The sequence below is a fragment of the Dermacentor silvarum genome, chromosome 4, assembly GCF_013339745.2.
Source record: "Dermacentor silvarum isolate Dsil-2018 chromosome 4, BIME_Dsil_1.4, whole genome shotgun sequence".
NCBI classification, from domain to species: Eukaryota; Metazoa; Arthropoda; class Arachnida; order Ixodida; family Ixodidae; genus Dermacentor; species Dermacentor silvarum.
In genome coordinates, this window is record NC_051157.2 from 124,921,848 (window position 1) to 124,941,867 (window position 20,020).

Here is a 20,020-nt window from a genome sequence, read left to right on the forward strand (position 1 = left end):
CTTGTCGTTAAAGCTTCTTTCCCGATACTCCGGGTCTTACAAGGTCCTACGCCAGATCACCGACGTCACGGACGAGATCACTTCATCGGAGAGTCCATCATCTGCCGCGTTCGCCAGTGATATCGTGCACGTCTCCCGCCTTAAGCCTTATGTTGCCGGACGCGATCCTACTGCTCCTTAGCTGCCCAGACGGCACTCTCGACGGCGGGGTTCTATGTTACGTGCTATGCCGAGCATGAAAAAATGCTCCAGAAAGACGGTGAAGACGACAATCTGGGTAGCGCTCGTGTTGTTTTTCTGCCATCTTGCCTGCAGCCGTCTCTCTCTGTATATATCTTATGAATATAACTTTCCTATCCCTTTTTGCTACTCTCATACCCGTGGCAATACTGTCATCGACACGCCAACGATACGCAATGCAGTCGTCGTCATCTTTTTGTCCTCACGTCATTGTCACCACACTGCTGTACTTACGCCTAATCATAAGAACCAACACCTCATTGTCGTCATGCCGCCGTCGTTATACCACCTCTGTCTTTCCATCAATATTATTCCGTCTTCGTCCTTCATCTTCAATGCAATGGCGTCACACAGCCGTCGTCATGCCGCCATGCTCATGCGTGACCTCGCCATGCGGCTACCAGAGAAAAGTTGGACGACATTGGCATTGACATTGGCATAGCCGAAGCAACGAAAGTCTCAGAGTTACCTCTAAACGTGTTCAATAATCGTGACTTCAGGAATACGGTCTGTCGCTACATTTGCTTGAATGCTATTCGCATGACTGTTGACGGTCGTGGTGATATAAGTTCTGCTGCATTTTACAGCGGAACTGTTAATGCCTCGCTAGGTTGGTCTCGTTGTCGTGCGCAGCATCGCCTAGCTGGGAGAGAAAGCAGAACATAAGTGCAGCGAGAGAAAGAGGAACAGACAGAGAGCGAGAGAAATCAAGAAATAAATAAAACAAAATGAACTTTCTTTGCGATGCGAGATTAGAATCGGGGTATCCACGGTCCGAAGGCGAGCGTCACAACCACTGCACTATACACCCACGCTATCAGAGCTCCACTGTTTCATCAGATTTCACAAGCGTGGAACTGGCTTAATTTTTTCTGTCGGTAGGTCGGTCGGTCGGCTTGGGTCTGCAAACGCTTTCGCTAGAGTTCCGCTTTGGCGATTAGCTGCAGAGTCGAAGGCAGTAACAGTCCTTTGCGTAGATTATTGAGCTTTATTTAGAGTAGACGAAGCTGTTCGGTCGCCTTCCTGGCGAGTAGCCTCACCAGTCGAGGAAGCCATGTGACCAGGCCGTCAGCCTCGCCCTGTTCGCTAACTCACGCTGGTCATCAGAGCTGAGGCTGGTGAGTTGGGTCTCCAGCTGCTCTGGTATGGGATGGAGGATAGATGGGATATCGGTAGATTATTGAGCTTTATTTAGAGTGGACGAAGTTGTTCGGTCGCTTTCCTGGCGAGTAGCCTCACCAGTCGAGGAACCCATGTGACCAGGCCGCCTGCCTCGCCCTGTTCGCTAACTCACGCTGGTCGTCAGAGCTGAGGCTGGTGAGTTGGGTCTCCAGCTGCTCTGGTATGGGATGGAGGATAGATGGGATATCGGTAGATTATTGAGCTTTATTTAGAGTAGACGAAGTTGTTCGGTCGCTTTCCTGGCGAGTAGCCTCACCAGTCGAGGAACCCATGTGACCAGGCCGCCTGCCTCGCCCTGCTCGCTAACTCACGCTGGTCATCAGAGCTGAGGCTGGTGAGTTGGGTCTCCAGCTGCTGTGGTATGGGATGGAGGATAGAGGGGATATCGGTCTTTCGGTTGCTTTTTCAACATATGGTACAAGGTGTTTGGCGTGTGGCTCAATTTGCAGTCACATTCGTAAAATGACCATGAACCAGCAAAAAATATTAACACTCAAAAACCACTGATAGTTCGGGCGTGGGTAACAAGTGAAGGAAACACTAAAGGATACAGGTAGAAGTCATAGCCATGAGCATGACTCAGAAAAAACGACAATGACTCAGCGAAAAATGAATACTCAAAAACCACTGAAATGGGTTCGGATGTGGGCACTAAGTGAAGGAAACGCTAAAATATTGCAGTCGAAGTCATAGTAACGACCATGACTAAGCAAAAATGACAATGCATGACTCAGCGAAAAAAGATTAACACTCAAAAGCCAATGGAATGGGTTCGGGTATGGTACTAAGTGAAGGAAAAGGCTAAAGGCTGATGGTACTCATACTCATGAGCATGACTAATGATTCCTCCTTAAGGTCTGTTAGGTGTAGCTAAAGGGACTCCTGAGGTCTCGCGACATGAATGTCATTACATGCGTGTCATGTAGGTCATGAAAGAGCCGCCTGGTGCTCTCATGGTCGTTTTGTTAAGTTGGTAGGCTCCCCGCATACTGCTTCGCATAACATCGATTCCCACAGAGCATGGAATCTGGCGGCCTATTTTTTAGATGCGAGAGCATCTTATGCTGGAAGCAGTGTCCGTTTTGCGGCGTCCGAACCCATACTGCGCATGCGCAGCTCTTCCTCATTCTCCTCTCCTACGCAGGTGTGCGCTGTCTTCCTCCCCTCTCCCCCTCTCCGCCACAGGTGCGGCGCAGCAAATCATTGCATATAACTCTCTCTCACGCTCTCCCTCTCTCTCTAAGGGTACGCCCGTAGGCGGCACAAGTGTCGCGGCGCAGTGTAAAGCGCGCGTTAGCTGTGCTTCCGTCATTCTCTCTCTGTGCAACGATGTGCGAAACGCCATGAACAACGTCAACGTCGGCGCTAGTTGCAGTGGCAGCGCCACCGCCGCGGAGCAGAGGAAGGCTCGGGAAGCCGAACGTAAACGTCAGCGTCGGCAAGCGAACCCCGAACTTCGGGCCAGGGAAGCCGAGCGTAAACGTCAACGTCGGCAGGAAACTTCTACGTCCCCGCGCTGAACCCGGTTGAAGAACGGATCATCGCACCGCGACTCCCGTTCCACGGTGACAACAACATCGCCATCATGACGCTGTATCTCAAACCCAACATCTCAAGAGAAAGCGTTGAACTTTACCTCACAAGGAGCATGGTAGAGTACGCCAAGACCTACAGACACGCGCCCTTCATACTCTCAGGGGACTTCAACGTAGACATGCTGACAACCGATGGGCTCGTGCAGCACATGAAGGACATATACTCTTTGCGATGCATTTCCCAAGATCACAAGCAACCCACACCCATCAGGGGAATGTGCATAGACCTCGTCTTCGCAAATTTCAAACTCGATCCTCTGCAGCAAGATGCATTGACACTAAACTTATCCGATCGTCTTCAAGATACCGCGCGCACCGACGCTAGGAATCACGTTCGATCTCTAAATAAAGACGCAACAACCCCGTACAAACGTCTCCTCTCTTCTAAATACATTCTCTCAATCTAACTTTCATTGGGTTGTGTTGCCAAGTGAAACGAAACGGAAACTTGATGCGCACCCCCCGCGATGCTTTCGCATCCCACCATGGTTGCCCGTAGGGTGAGATGATGTGATTTTTTTTCCTCGCATCATTTGTTCCACCCACACGCAAGCAGGCGTTCCAACGCGCCATCTTTAGAAGCTTCTATCTGTTGTTGCAGTACAGTGTCTAGAATATGCACTGTAGTTGCAGACGCAATTATATGGTTGCTTGCGTTTTCAGCGTGTTCCTTCCGGCGCAAGCTCTCGCCTGCGTTCTAACTGCGCCTCGGTAAGGCCAAATCAAAACGCTCCAAGTGCCGCAATGCGCTTGCTTGCCCGCGAGGAATAATTCATAAGGGTGTTTTATGCCATTTGTCGATGCATCTGTCCGTGGTCCAATGGTGCCAGTATTGGGCCATTACTAGACAGTACAGTACTAGACGTGGTGTGTTCGAATCCTGCGGTCAAACAATTTTAATGCAGATTATTTAATTATTTATAAAACATTACTTTGTTGAAAATGATAGTTTACAGTCACAAAGCCGCTTGAAGGCACAGGAACGAAGCTTAATCAAATGTATGTGTTAACCACCACTCTCATACTGGTTGGAAAAAACTTATAGGACGCTGAAGTTTCGCCTTTAAGAGTGGAACGTCATATATAGTTTTAAAATATCCCTGATTGCTTCTCCTACTTCCCGGCAGCAGCAGCCTAAGTAACCGGAATTTTCACCAGGAAACGCTGGCGGCGAACCCGATGCACAAAGCCAAGCTTTCTGGTCGGAACGTGGCCTGTTGTGCACAGCCACGCCAAAATGAAATTACATAATTTTCATGTTTCTGTTACTGCCTCGCACTTTTAATAATTCAGTCTGCGCATATTTCACATAAAAGGCATGCGATGTCTTGTGTTTTGTTTCATACCATTTATTTGCGGATGTCAATATCAAAATTCCGATGAATAACTTCGTCAAAAATGTAAGGCAAGGTATGCGCAACCTTAGTGATAGAATGCTGTGGCAATATAAGCCGCATATATCTCGTGCCATATAGCAAGGCTTGGCATATACATCTACCAAAATACGATTTTTCTCCAACGAAAAACGCTGCTGACGCCGACACCGGAATTTCTGCGACACGGAGCCTTTAACGCTATCGCGTTGAACTATTGCGTCAGAGGCTTATGCGGGCACAGGTACGTGGCGGTAAGCGTACAGGAGTTTGTGCATTAACAGGAATTCACCTATTCGAGCTTAGATGGCGGTACTGGTTTTGGGACACAAAACAGAAGGACGAATGGAACGGATCAGTAAATGACCCCGGGCACCTAGCCAAAGAATGCTACGCATTAATAAAGCTGAGCAATTTGCGACCTTTTGTTCCTTCTATTATTGTAATTATTTGCAAGAGATGGCTGCCCCTCACGAGCTGGCGAGGGCTAACCCTTACAAAAAAAATTGTTGAAAAGTTGTTGAAAAGTCATTGGTCAATGTCAACAAATAGCGTTGAAAGCACATTGAGGCTTTGTTGAAACATTATTGAGGAAATTGTTGACAGGTGTTGAAAATTGGCCCGCGACATTTTGTTGAAACATCATTGGGTCGTTTCAATTTGAGAAGTCATTGATGGATTGTTGAAACCATGTTGAATTCCAATATTGAAAGCCCATTGAAGAACTGTTGAAGATGTGTTGAATGTCAATATTGAAAATCTGTTGAGACATTGTTGAAATATGTTGAATGCCAATATTGAAACCTTATTGACATAATGTTGGAACTATGTTGAATGTCAATATTGAAACCCCATTGAAATATTATTGGAACGGTATTGAATATCAATATTGAAACCCCATTGAGATATTCTTGAAGCATTGTTGAACATCAATATTGAAACCCGATTGAAGTATTATTGGATGAGCGTTGATGGAGGCAAAAGTTGCTACATATCAGAAACAGGACACAAGAGGAAGAACACAGACAACACACACGTTAAGCACCAAACATGTGTTTTGTCTGTGTTCTTCCTCTTGTGTCCTGTTTCTGATGCACTACGCCTTTTGCCTCCATTATATTATACCAACAAGCCCAACGTGCAATGTTAGTCAATAATGCAACACCATTTAAATATTATTGGAGCAGTGTTGAACGTCACTATTGAAATCACTTGAGAGCCCACTGAAATATGCTGTTTGGTGAATAGTGTTGAAAACTGCACTAGACTTTTCTTTAATACCGCTGAGCTACGTTGAGTCTCATGGCATTACCACTGATGCCATCCATATTGATGTGGTCCCTGCATACTGGACAGGGGCAAACTTAAATTCAGGCACTTCTGTATTGAAGACCTGGGTCACCTAGAGATCAAAACCACTTTTAGATATAGCCTGTTATAAAACATATTATAGAGCTGCTAGCAGAACCATTAAGCCAGTTTTTGAATTGGCTTAACACACAAAATCGATACACCTTCACAAAATCAACAGCTTAAAATTGATGTGGACAAAAAGCATTTTTTTCCAGATGAATTGTTTATTGAAGCCAAACATTTGTTAACTGTACAGCCACGTGTGCCTTGAGATCAAAAAATTCCTAACGCAATCTACAAACTGCCAGCAGCTTGATACAATAACGAAATTGAATACTGAGAGATGTAAAGTTTGCGTGGCTCTAAAGTAAAACATTTCTCAAAATTGAAATAAATAGAAAATAAATATTATACAAGCATTACAGTAAATACCATTTAAAATGTACTTGATTTCTCTATTTGGTAGCCAGTAACTTAATTATGGCACAATCTGCATGAGCCCACTGAGACTCTTATTTATTGGTTAAATGGTGTGCCCATTTTAACAAACGTTATCTACCTCTGAAACGACATGGTAATTACAATAACTTGTGCCATGGCAGCAGTTTATTGTGTTGCATTGCTTGTTGCACGATCCAGTTGCGTTTTCTACCATGGATACCAAGCGATTTATTCACTTTGACTACTTAAGATTTTTATCTGATACACAGTGGCCATTAGTTACCTGCTGGAAGCCTTAAATGAAACTGGCATGAGGAAATTTTGTTTAATTTTGAGTGCCGCAAAACACGTAAGAATGAAATAATTCACAAGAAATCAGATTTCATGCATACATGAAAGGAAGCACATCACTGCCTTGCCCGAGAACTGTTGTTGCACTCTGAATTTAAGCAAACTTTAACACTTAATTCTTACTGTTTTGAAATAGCAAAATAAACCATTACTACAAACATATGTTAATATGTAGTTTTTCTAAACAGAACCACTCTGACAATAGCAGAGATTCCACTTTCCGGTGTACGTATGAAACCTAATTTTCTGTAAAATTTCTCACTGGGCCTACTTTTACTTTATCAAACAAACTTGAAATGGTGTGCCGTCATGGAACAGTCTTGACATGAAATGACCCGAGATACCTATGAAATAATAGTCAAGAAACACTAGCTTTTGTAGAAATATATTAAAGATTTACGTAAAAATGTACTAAAATACAAAGCGCAACACTTGTGCAATTAATTATTAATCACAACACAGTACTTGTGTCTGAACCATCCAACCTGGGCTTTTCAGGTGACTAGAAACATCATAATAATAAAAAAATGTTCAGGGTTGCAAGTGCACAACACTTGAACTGTCCACAGACTTGAGCTCTTCTGGACACTTCAGGTCCCTTGCGAGAAGTGAGGCCAGAGTGTTCTTAATGTAGGTCATGTTTGTCCCAGGAAACTTGTGACAGGTAAAGCCTGTAAAAAAAGGAAAAACAGCATGACATTAAAGATCAATGTTCCACATGCAAAAGTGCGACATACAGTACGCCCTGTTATAATGAAACTGTTTCATTTGTTTTGTTTATTCCAAGTTTTCACGAGTTCAATTCTAGAGAACGACCAGCTTTCAAAGTGGAGTGGCACCGGAGGACTCCACTTAGTACAATATGCAGAAGGCAAACAGGAAAAGCCCACTGTGGCAGAATAACTTCATGAATATCCTTGGTGTGAAAATGTGAACGTTGCTTGCTTAGGAACAAAATGGTGGAAAAAAGACTTCATACAGTTGGTGAAAAAACTTAAAGGTAGACTACTGGCAACTAAAATTAGTTCTCTCAACAATCATAATCATAATGTGCAGCACTTTATTGCAATTTTCCTTGCAGTAGTTGCTCCAAATACGGTTATGCTGCCAGAACTGAGTGTGGTATATCTGAATTTGTTTTACAAGCTCATATGCTACTGGAGTGCACTTCTCGCATCGTGATGACCATTCTTATGCCTCTCTACTGAAAACAAAATACTGCTTATAACGAGGATTTACTGCAGTTGCACGCCGACCTGGTTGCACTAACACAAATAAATGCGAAGAAGAAATACGAAGAAATGCTCAGTCTTACAAGAGAAATATGCAAGTGGACTGGCTCTGCTAATCCTTTGAGGGTCACTGCCATGCATGTCGAGTGGTGGAAACCAATCGTGTGGTCACGACCATAAATATGAGGCGGCGAAAGAACATATAAATAAGCCTACCTTTTAAGAATGAAGTGTCCCCAAGCATCACATTACAGATTCTGTAACCTTCTGCGACTTCTACAAAAATCCTGATTGTGCTGTTGCCCCTTGGCTTCTTCCAAAACTGATCTTTCTCTTTATTCTATGGTGCCCATCACTGCAGTAGTTTGGGAGTATTCACCTAGTTTAATGTTTTGTGAGTGTCATTACATTTAAAAATGTAATTATGCTAGTTTGCCCTGCATGCTACAATAAACATGGTGTAAAACAGCGGACACTAAGAAATCTTTGTCACTTTGTGACCTAAAAAATTATTTACCCATTTTTTTTCTCGAAAGGTCACTCTGAAGAATGATCCAGTATAAAAACATAACACTTAAATTGGGGGACGTTTGCCAGAAAATATGTGATCCTCAAAGGGTTAAACATGAACACCTACAAAGCTCATTCAATCTTTGATAAATCTAAACCAGTACTTGAGCACTGGTTTATAATAACGCTGAAAACAGGCAAGTGCTTCCTTGAATTAAGAAAGCAGGAGACATTTCCAACAATTTCAGAGTGGGAGCTGTGGACATGCCTCATGTTCTGTAAGAAGCTTTATATAGTAGCTGCCAAGGGCCTATTGAGTACTGATCATTTTATGGGAATGTGAGGAAAAGTCAAATAAATACCTTTGTTTTTTCCACATCCCAGAATACAATGTGATAAATTGGATCTTAATTGGTTGAGTGCCTAGAATGAATGGACATTGCTAAACATAGCAATGTTGACAACGAATTTGCCAACTGTTTCTATTGTTGCTTTCATCGAAACAACCAAACAATTATGCCCCGTAACTTAAGCTCATTCTGCTTAAAGGCTACTGTCTGCTACCACATGGACCTCCTTCAAGACAGGAGCAACTTTAATTCAATGTGGTCTGTTGAAATAGGTGAAACCACTATGTTTTGCGTTACAGAATCTGGAGGGCCATTTTGATTGCTGAAATTTGGTGGAAGGGCTGTCCCTTGAGTTGAGCAGTACCTGCACTTGAGCATAGCTTCTCCACAATTTCTATAACAACACTTTCAGGCTACTTAAGCACACCCGCTATAGAAACAGATTGGTAGTTGCTTCATTGCAACTGTTCATTGCAATGACAGTCAAGTAGTGCAACTAATGCGCAAATACACCTAACTTTGTCAGTTGGAGCCACCAATCACTTCTGGCAGTTAAGGCTGCTTTTAAAATTTAGCACTTTAGTATGGAGGCGTTAGAGACTTGAGATCAAATGAACATTCATTCCAAATAGTAGGCTATTGTAGCATATAGTTGCAGACACAGGCTACTTGAAAGTCATTTGTTGTGCTAATAGCAAGCTGGTAATTCCAAGTACAAAATGTGAAGGCAAAAATTCAATGGGTAAAAGGATGTACGGTACTTGCCTATAACAGCGTTGACCCTGATAAGGCCAAGAGCCTCTTTTTGCCTATTGGTGGTGGTGTTTCCGAGAAGTAAGTGGCCCATGAGGTTCTCCTCAGTGAACACATGGTGAATCAAGGCCCTTGCAAACTTGCCTGGTCCACCATGGCAAGCTGTGCCAGGATCATCTGAATGAGCACTTCTCCAACCTATGTGAAACGGCACGTTTAGGTAAATAATATTAGTGAGGTAGTTTAAGGATTTTAAGCACATTTACACAACAGCCACACTCCGAATAAATCACAGAAATACTGCCTGCTCCAGACCTAAAATGTCAACTAATTTCACTAATAAAAACAACTAAAACTAATGTCATAGCTTGTTATGCTGTTGGGATGCCATGTGCTTCAGAAAAACAAGTATTCGCCCAGTACAAAATAAAATAGTAAGAAAACCAAAGAATTGAAAAGTTTAATGCAAGTACCATTTTTAGGATACTTCATATACTTTCCGGTGTCTGCCTATTTTCCAGCCAATTTGTGTCACTTGGTGGTCAATGGTCTAATGGGTAGGGCTGCTATGTAGACGGGAAGTGGGTTAATAACCATCTGATGGACCTGCTTGGATCTCTGGGTATGTTACTCAGAGTATGTGCCATTCTTCAATGAACCTCTTTCACGCCATCGTGGGCAACTGCTGCTTGTGTTGGCAAGCAGCAGTAGCAAGCAGCTCAAACAGGACGATAACTGTCGACGTTAATGTGATATTACCACTACACATCAGATTCGCTTGCTGTGTCCCAGACCTACTCAGCCGAATGTGTACATAAGACACAAAGTCAGGGTGTGCCTCATCCACCTCATCAAATAAATGAATCAACTCGCAAATCAAAGGCTATGCAAAATCGCAAAGGAGACACTTAATGCTACCATTTTTACTAAATCTTAAGGAGAATACCTCCAGCAATACATTCTCCTGGCAACAGTGCATTTGATCATGGTGACGCTAGACGATGAATGGCCAAAGAATTCACCTTTCGCATTCCGGCTGTGGCGTCTCCAGGCTCATTTTGATTCTGAAAACAGATGTCAGTATTAAAATGTGACGCCACGATAACTCAAAAGCAACAATCAAAACATCTACATGGACGATTAGGCCGACATAAATGGATGGATATAAATGACTGATTGAAAACATTAAAGCATGGCTGCTCTTGCCACTGGCAGTGTGAGGTGGGCAAATAATTTATTTTTAATTTCTCTCCTAAATTTTAAAATTTTTTTTGCTCATCTACTGCATGAACTGTTGCGGCCACATCTTAAAGGTAGCTCGTTCATATAAAACCAGTGTTGCATTTTTTTACTCCCCATCTAACTGCTGCTACTGCAGTTTGCTTACTCTCTAAGTATTCCACAGAACTGCTCCACCAACAAACCATTGTTCCAAGCTTATGGCAAAGCGTCGTTTAGATCACAAGGATACGCTCCCTTTTAACTCTCTCTCCTCTTTAGTGTGTGAATTCAAAGCAAAAATAACTTATTGACATAGCTGTCTCCTTCTATCTCATAAAAAGCCTTGCTAATTTTTGACATTTGTCGATAACGCTTACATGCCACTGGGAGCACAGTGGGACGACACGGCAAATATGCCCAAGCATCTCGTTCCTTGACTGATTTTCGTACTTAGTTATATCAATCAGTTACTGAAGGGCCAAAGGCTGAAACTTCACACGATGACATTATTTTGAATGTTTCATCCCACTAAAGCAGAACATAGCATCCCACAGAATTTGCCTTTTCCGTGAATATAGAGCGCCTACGCGAAGGCGTTAGCGCGAAGTACTCGATGGCGTCGAAGGGAGATAATGGTTAAAAAAAAAGTTCACCGTGCGCGTACCGGTGGAAAACAAACCACACATAACCTGATGATTTCACAGCATTCACTGGCATCAGCCCTTTTTTATCTCACCTATCACATAGAATCACATATACGCCATTGCAATTCTTTATTATTATCGCGCCACAGCGCGTGTCTACCGCACGGCGTGTCAGCGGAATCTGGGCTAGAGCACTGCACGGGCCGATTTTTTCAGCCCGGGCCCGGCCCGGGCCCGGAAATAATCTACTTTACCCGCCCGGCCCGGCCCGCCACCCCTTTACCTTAGGCCCGAGCCCGGCCCGAGCCCGACTCGAAACCGGCCCGAACCCGGCCCGAGACCAAAAAATAATGTTTTTCAGAGTTGAGACACCCGAGAATAACTCGCTGCACATTACATGCACACCACCAGAAAGCCCGAGCCCGGCCCGGGCCCGCGTCAAAAAACCCGAGCCCGGCCCGGGCCCGAGTCAAAAAGCACACGCCGTGCCCGAGCCCGGCCCGAGCCCGTGAAAAAACTGTGCTACCCGGCCCGGCCCGGCCCACGGGCCGGGCCGGGCTCGGGCTTTCGAGTAAGCCCGAGCCCGTGCAGTGCTCTACTCTGGGCACTCGATCCTCAAGCGAACAGCGCAGCAGAATACATTAGAACGGCAAAACGCCCCGCGCATCTTTTCACCGATCCCGACACGCCATGTAGTAGATGCACGTCAATGGACGGCGTTGCGCGAACGAAATATACTTGATTACAGTACAGTTCGGATTATTTCACGACGCATTGTTTCCACGAAAACGGCAAAGCACGAGCGCTCATTAATAAGGCTAATTTTCAATCGGTGCTGGAACACCGTACCAAACATCGTGGCGCGCACAACATGCCCTGTTTTAACTGGCTCCACATAGCTGCCCACCAAAACGGCAGAGCACGAGCGCTCATTAATAAGGCTAACTTCAATCGGTGCTGGAACACCGTACCAAAAATCGTGGCGCGCACAACCACGGCCGGGCTCGACTGGCGCGCGCGTTCGCAAGAAGCGAGCGCGCGCGCCAGTCGAGCCCGGCCATGACACAACATGCCCTGTTTTACCTGGCTCCACATAGCTGCTTTACGTCGCCGCAAGCGCGCTGTGAAGTTAAATCAGGACAAAGCTTCATGCTCAATATCACAACTCTAGTGCTGCACAGCCAATTCTCGAAACGGAAGGATAGTACTAGTAATGAAAACGAGCACAGAGGCGCGTGGAAGACACGCACGGGCTCTGTACGCACTTTTGCTGATAGCGTCGCAATGAACGAGCAAGTGGAATTCGAAACACTCACTCACCTTCGCTGTGGCTGAGTCGGAGGCGATCATGGTGATCATCGAGGCACCGCGTAGCCCATAAAGACCGAGCAATAAGTTGTAATATACCAAAGATGTCACAGCGAGGCAAAGGGCACAGAAAACGCACCAAACTCATCACGCCACCCGCACACATACGCCGCACGCACAAAGTTCCGGAATCCGCCAAAGAGTCAACAGCGCAAGCGCGCATTTACACAAAAACGCGCATACAAATCCGCGCTTTCATAGATGTGAATTGCCATATTTATTAACAAATCTTGTAATATAATGGTATTTCTTAAGAATTTATGTGGTTTGCAAGAGTGAAAATTTTCTGCTTAGCTTTCTTGAGGAACTATTTTCTTTATCGCGGTAACACAGTGCGCCGGCCGGTCACGTATGGAGCGCGCGGGAAATAGTGCAAAATTCAAACGTCGCAAATGTCGCGCCCTGTGTGCGCGCACAGTTTTAATCGTTTGTATTAAAAAGAAATATTTATTTTAATACGTGAAGCAACCGCCGCGAAATGAACTACGGACCAGCAACGTACACAATTGTCACTGTTCGTGCTTGTTAGTTTGACATCATGACGAACGGTAGACAGCATGCCGTCCCGTTGTACCTGTGCTTCTGCGCTACGATTTGCTACTGGCAAAGTATAACAGCGTAGATTGTGCGTGGTAGCCAAGCAGTTTCCCAGCACACTGGGTAGCACCCCGTCTCTACGTGTTACAGAATAGACCTAGGCTTTCATGTAAAATATGGACACCACGTCGCAGAGATCACCCAAACTTGTTTCATTTTATTGTGCGCTAAGGGCTAACAACTAAACAAAACGCACTCTTTAAAAAACATATTTATTTATTATGCTTACATGCTACTTTTCCCACCATCTTGCCCATATTTAACATGGAGGCAATGCCGTTTGCTGACACAGACAGGGCACTGACCACTTACAATAGAAGCCGATGGGAATCCAGGAGGTGCCCAATCATCGGTCATTGGTCACTGCTTGTTGGGACGTTTGTCTTTTGCTCCAATTTTGTGTCTATATATATATATATATATATATATATATACGTACAGGGTGGTCATTGTTAAGTCTTACGGAAGTTTAGAAATCGCCTGTGGCAGGTAGCATAATTCTTATCATTGAGCTGGGTTAATCGATGAGGCGGACATTAGTAGCACGAGCAATCGAAACACACATTCCACTAATTAAGATGAAATCACTAATTAACTTCTTATTTTATTACTTTACGAGATATATTGCGATTTACGAATTTGAGCCGGTGATCTTTTCAGGCGTATCCACTTGGAATGAATTTCCAGAATGACACCGGTTTGGAGATATGCGCCATCAAACTCGCCGTAAAAATGCACTGTTGTTACACTTACTTAGTTACCAAAATGCTGTTTTATACATAACTAAAACGTAACTAACTAAAGTAACTAAAACGCCTATACATTTCGTCCCACACTTTGGGCAATAATATCTCGAAACTGGTGTTATACTGGAAATTCATTTTAGGTGGATGCGTCTTGCAAACTCACCGGCTACAATTCATATATTGCAATATTTGTCATAAAATAATTAACTAAGAAGTTCATTAGTAATTTTTGTTAATTTTTAGCATATTAATTTCAATTTCTTGTGTTACTAATGTCCGTTTCTTCGAATAACCAAGCTAAGTGATAAGAATTATGCTAGCTGCTACAAGCGATTTTTAAAAATTTTCGTAAAGCGTATAATTTTGAACACCCAGTATATACAGGGTGTCCCAACTTTCTTGCACCGACACTTAAATATAGGCAAATGCCACGTAGCTGGACAGAACCAAGCTAATGTTGTTTGCCGTCGCTTACAGATACTCATTTTTTTGCATTAGATAACTAATTAGATAATCATTATAATTAATAATTATTAATCAATTAATAATAAATAATTAGCTTCTCAGATATTATATTTAGCTGAAAAGTGTCAATCAGAAAATTATAGAATAACAGGAAGAACTCCCGATACAGCTTTCTGTTGCCCAATACGTGGTACATAAAAGTGTTTTTCCGAGCGTGAAAGAAGCCCGCGGATACACGCATAGTGCCTCGAGCGGCTAGTTGTGCGGCAATCTTGCGTGTATTCGCGGGCTTCTTTCACGCTAGAAAAAAAAGAAAAAGAAAAAAATCAATTTTATGTTGCACGTATTGAGCAATAGAAAGCTGTATCGGGAGTTTTTAGTGGCAGGAGCGTCGAGTGCCATTTGTTCTTTGGACAGTACTTCCGGTTCACCTCCTGAGATGATCAAGAGGTGAAAATAAATCGAAAAAAATAGTACAGTACAAAATTCACGAATTTCATTATAGATATGATATCAGAGCATAACTTTAGCTATAAGCTGAGTGACTGAAGTGTCTGGAATAATTAGAATTAATTAGCTGAGACGACCGGGGATGCAATCCAAGTAAATCAGGAAAATAGAAAAAAAAATGGTTCAGTTCCGAATTCATGACTTTCATTATAGATATGATATCAAAGCACAAGTTTTGTTGCAAGCTGACTTGCTGAAGTGTCTGGGACAATTATAACTAATTAGCTGAGACCAGATTAAAAATAAATCAGGAAAGAAAGAAACAAAGTAGTACAGTGCAAAATCCATCGGTTTCTTTATAGACATGATATCAAACCATAAGCTTAGTTCAAGTTGAGTTACTGAAGTGTCTGGAATAATTATAATTGATCAGAAATCACTTATTACTGTTTACCAAAGCACAGAACACCAACGCCGGGATGCGAGTGCCAAAAAGAAACACCTAAGTCAAAGTTTAAGGTTGCCTACTCTTTTAAGCATGAAATGCTTTTAGCTCCCGTTGTCGGCGATCTTCAAGTGACCTTGAGCCAAAAGCCAAAGCTGTTATCCGGGCATTCAAAACGAGAACATGCCGGCAAGTTGAAAATGAAATTTTGTCACCCGTAGGCACGAGTACAACTGTGGCATGGACGTAGAGTGCAATATAGCGTACCGTACATGCAATGCATTGTACTTGATATAAACAAAACATATGAGCAAACAAAATAGTAAATGGTGTCTGCTTGACACTGCCTTTGCCACACATCAAAAACCACTATGACAAGTTGCGAGAACAAAACGAGGTCATCCGAGCAACCAGTCAAACTTGAAAAAAGGCGGTCTCTGGCACCAACCCTTTACTACACATGCTAGTTACTCTCCAAACAAATTACAAAAAAATATTGCTTGCGAGTTCTTCCCAATGTTTCTTGACAATATCACTCAAGCTGTAACTTCTATTATGCTGAAGTTTTGTCCTTTCCAATAGCAACGTTCAAAAGGCAGATAGATACAGGGGCAGATAAAGTGGGCCGATCCTGAAGGCAGTGCAGAAAGGGTCCAAGATCAATGGCACCCGTTTCATGTGGGCCGATCCTGGAGGCAGTGCAGAAAGGGTCCAACCTCAATGGCACATATCCCCTGTGGGCACGGGGACCTCTAACGCTTCCTTGAACTGCCCTTGTCATACGTGGGACCCAAAGAGACAAAGTTAACAGCCCTTCCTCTGTCGAGAAAATGGAGTACTGACTATTGATATGTTGTTGGCATATTGTTGAGGAATTGTTGACACAATATCCTTTCAATAATGCCTCAATAGTTATTGAACGTACACAACAATACCTCAACAATAATGTTGTTGAGCGCTTCACAACAGTAAAGTCATTGACTAATTGTTGTTGACATATTGTTGAATAATGTTGAGTATTATTGAGAAGTGTTGAGCAATATTGACATTGAATATATATCTGAAAGCAAAGCTGGTCGCCGTAAGCATCTTACGTAAGCAAAGGCATATCTTACGTAAGCAAAGCTTGTCGTCCGATTCTAGTAAGCGAAGCTTGTCGTCCGATTCTAGCATGCTGATTCTAGCGTGACGTCAGCGCCCAGGCGAAACGTCAGCCCAGGCGTAACGTCAGCGAAGAGCCGCCGACCCTGAATTTAGGGCAAACGAAGCGGAATGCGTGCGGCAGCGTCGTCTTGCCACAAGCTCCCCCAGTTACGACTCGAGAGATAGGCATTTGGTTCAAGTTATGTGACGCTCTATATATTTAGTGGTGATTAAGTCAACAATAAAACGATATATATGTGTAAAACACATACACGTCTACATGTGTGTGTTTCAGATATATATTTAATGTCAATATTGCTCAAAAATTCTCAATAGTACTCAACATTATTCAACAATATGTAAACAACAATCAATTAGTCAATGACTTTACTGTTGTGAGGCACTCAACAACTTTATTGTTGAGGTATTGTTGTGTACGTTCAATAACTATTGAGACATTATTGAAAGGATATTGTGTCAACAATTCCTCAACAATATGCCAACAACATTTCAACAGTCATTTTTATAAGGGTTATATTCATTAGACAAGAATAAAATTCCTAATCGATTTTATATACGCATGGCGAGAAGATACAACTCTATTTTACTTGATCCTTATTAATAAGTACAGTTTTTCAGCGCCCACCGTGAGAGCGCCCATCGCTAGCGGCGGGCGTTGACGCTGCTATCACTTGCAATGCAATGCAGCTATTGGGAGTGCGTGGAAAGGCACGCTCGTAAAGTTCACCTGTTGCAATACGTCCCCCTCACATGTTGTGTTGTTTTGCATGTCGACGTTTGTCTGAAGTAGGTGACGCGGGTAGTTTTATTGTTTCTTAACCTGTACAGTCAAAAACAGTGAGTTGCGACCGTCATATACTTGTTTACTTTAATTGTTTTCGTGCGACAGCGCTGGCCGACGGGCTTGGCGTCCGACGAAAGGACGAGCACTCTACGCAATCTACGCCCAAAGCGTTCGTCGGCCTCCAAAGAAAGTATGTTCTGTGGAGCGACGCGATTTCGTCACCCGTACGGCTGACCTTTTCCTGCATCGCTTTCCGCGCTGAAAGCTCGGAACGCCCATCAAGTCGAATGGCGGGGCATTTGAATATACAGCTCTAATGGCAGGCCTCCGAAAACAAATTTCACGCCTATGAGAACAAAATGACGTCACTGCTGTTTTTAACAGATATGACGTCAAATTATTTTTTCTTCCGCCGGAAGTGTTCCCTCCTCACACAGATGGCGCTAAGCCCCATGAACCGCCGATAAGCCGCCATGTTTTGAACGTATGGGCTTCTATGGAAGCTTCGCTACCAGTTTACATATACCTTGCGCTATATGCGCACAATAAGTGAAGTATATACTACACCGATAGCGCACGAATGGTCGAAGCTGAATGTTTCGTGAAGGTCCTCAAGAGAAAGCGAGTTAGTAGCGATAATACACACTTGCTACAAGATATTACAGTGGGCAGAACAGCTACATTTCAAGCCTTGTGCGCAGCAGGAACAAATCTAACAAAACTGAGCACACCCACGAGCGCTTTGGTAGAAAATGATCAAGTGCAGACCACACCGAGGAACCCTACTAGAAAGGTGACAAGCCGTTGCTTCAAAATATTTGTCAAATAAACAATGAAGGCCAAAACGCCATAACCTTGATTCAATTCATGAGCGGGAAGTGTGGATAGCTTCGAATACATATTTAGCCCCGCTTTTATAGCAAGCACCATATACGCTGCTCGCGCCGTTTGGACATACCTTAATCAGTTCCGAAAGCGCTTTTGCATCTTCTCTGAAACTGCTGCCAAAGCTTCGTGTCGTCCACCCAGTCACTGTCTACGATATCTCCCAAAACAGAGGTTTGCTAAGACGTACCGGCGTCATACACATCCATTTTAAACACGGAGGAAACGGAGGCAGTTGAGGAAAGCAATGGACGCGTCACCACGTGATAAAGCATGGCAGCGCCCACGGGATCGCCGCAAAAAGGGTCAATACCTAGTCATCCGAGCGCGCCTTCGCCTGTCCTCTTCACGACCCTTCGCCTCCTTTCTGGTGCCCCGCTTCGCCCTATGTCACCTAGACTCTCCTCTAGGTTCCTTTGCCGCGCGCTCTAGAGTTACTGTATATGCTCCCTACGGGGGCAGAGTTGCGCATAGGTCCGCCATTATGTTCCATCTATGCAGTGAAGCCACTCCTCGCGCGCGCAGGAGGCAAATGCCGCGCGGTGTTTCATTTGCTCTTTTTTCTCTGCTGGTCGCGGGCTACATGCGGAAATTGTTCGCAAGCGCTGAGCAAGATGGCACTTTTCAATGCAGGCTGTGCTCGAACCATTGGCGTAGCCGGAAATCTTTAGTTTGTATGTACATACAGGGTGTTTAAAATTAAGCTTTACGGAATTTTAAGAAATCGCCTGTGGCAGGCAGCGTAATTGTTATCATTGAGCTGGATTATTCGATGAGACGACATTAGTAGCACGGGAAATCGAAACACATATTGCAATTTACGAATTGTAGCCATTGAGTTAGCAATACGCATCCACTTGAAATGAATTTCCAGAATGACACGAGTTTGGAGATATGCGCCCTCAAACTCGCCGGAAAAATGCACTGTTGTTCCACTTACCTTTTACCAAAATTCTGTTTTATACATTGAAGCATAAAAGTAACTGTAATTCGTCCCACATGGGAAATATCTCGAAACTGGTGTCATCTTGGAAATTCATTTCAAGTGGATGCGTCTTGCTAACTCACCGACTACAATTCGTAAATTGCAATGTATGTGGTAAAGCATAATAAAATAAGTTCATTAGTCAATTTTTGTTCATTAGCTGAATACGTGTTTCGATTTCTCGTGCTACTAATGTCCGCCTCATCGAATAACCATGTCAATGATAACAATTATGCTACCTGCCGCAGGTGATTTCTAAAAATTCCGTAAAGGTTAATTTTGATGTGTGCGTGTATACACGTATACACGCACATATACAATCATACGCACGAACGTACGGCTCAAAAGTTCGCGTGCAAACGCGCAATACCTTGCATCAAAATGCGCTGCAATGTTTTTCAGCATGCATATGACGTTTTCTCGCCGAGGCCGGAAGGCAAGAAATGTTTTGAAGGGTGTTTCAAAAAATATTCACACACGTAAGGTGTCCAAATATGTGAGCGCATACTGGCTGCCGAAACCAGCCGATTAAGGATCATCGCCAAGACAACTATCATGCCTTCAGTTATGTCAATGGCCGTTAACAGAGTCATTTATTACTAACCGTCGTTCACAACAGGAGCACGTTTTCGAGATGTGCGGTGCAGACACATGGTTTACACGCATTTCAAATGTTCACATGTGTACATTATATGCAAAGCTTATTTTTTACGATTCATTCACGCCGCAGACTAAACAGCTGCTTCGAAGCAGCAAATGTGCAAGTAGAAAAAGATTCAAGATGCAGAAGTTTCTAGATCAAATTTATTTCGTACAAGGGAATGGATGACCAATGGCTGCTGGCAGCAGGGCAGGAGTGATGGTTCGTGGGGCCTTGGGGGGCAGA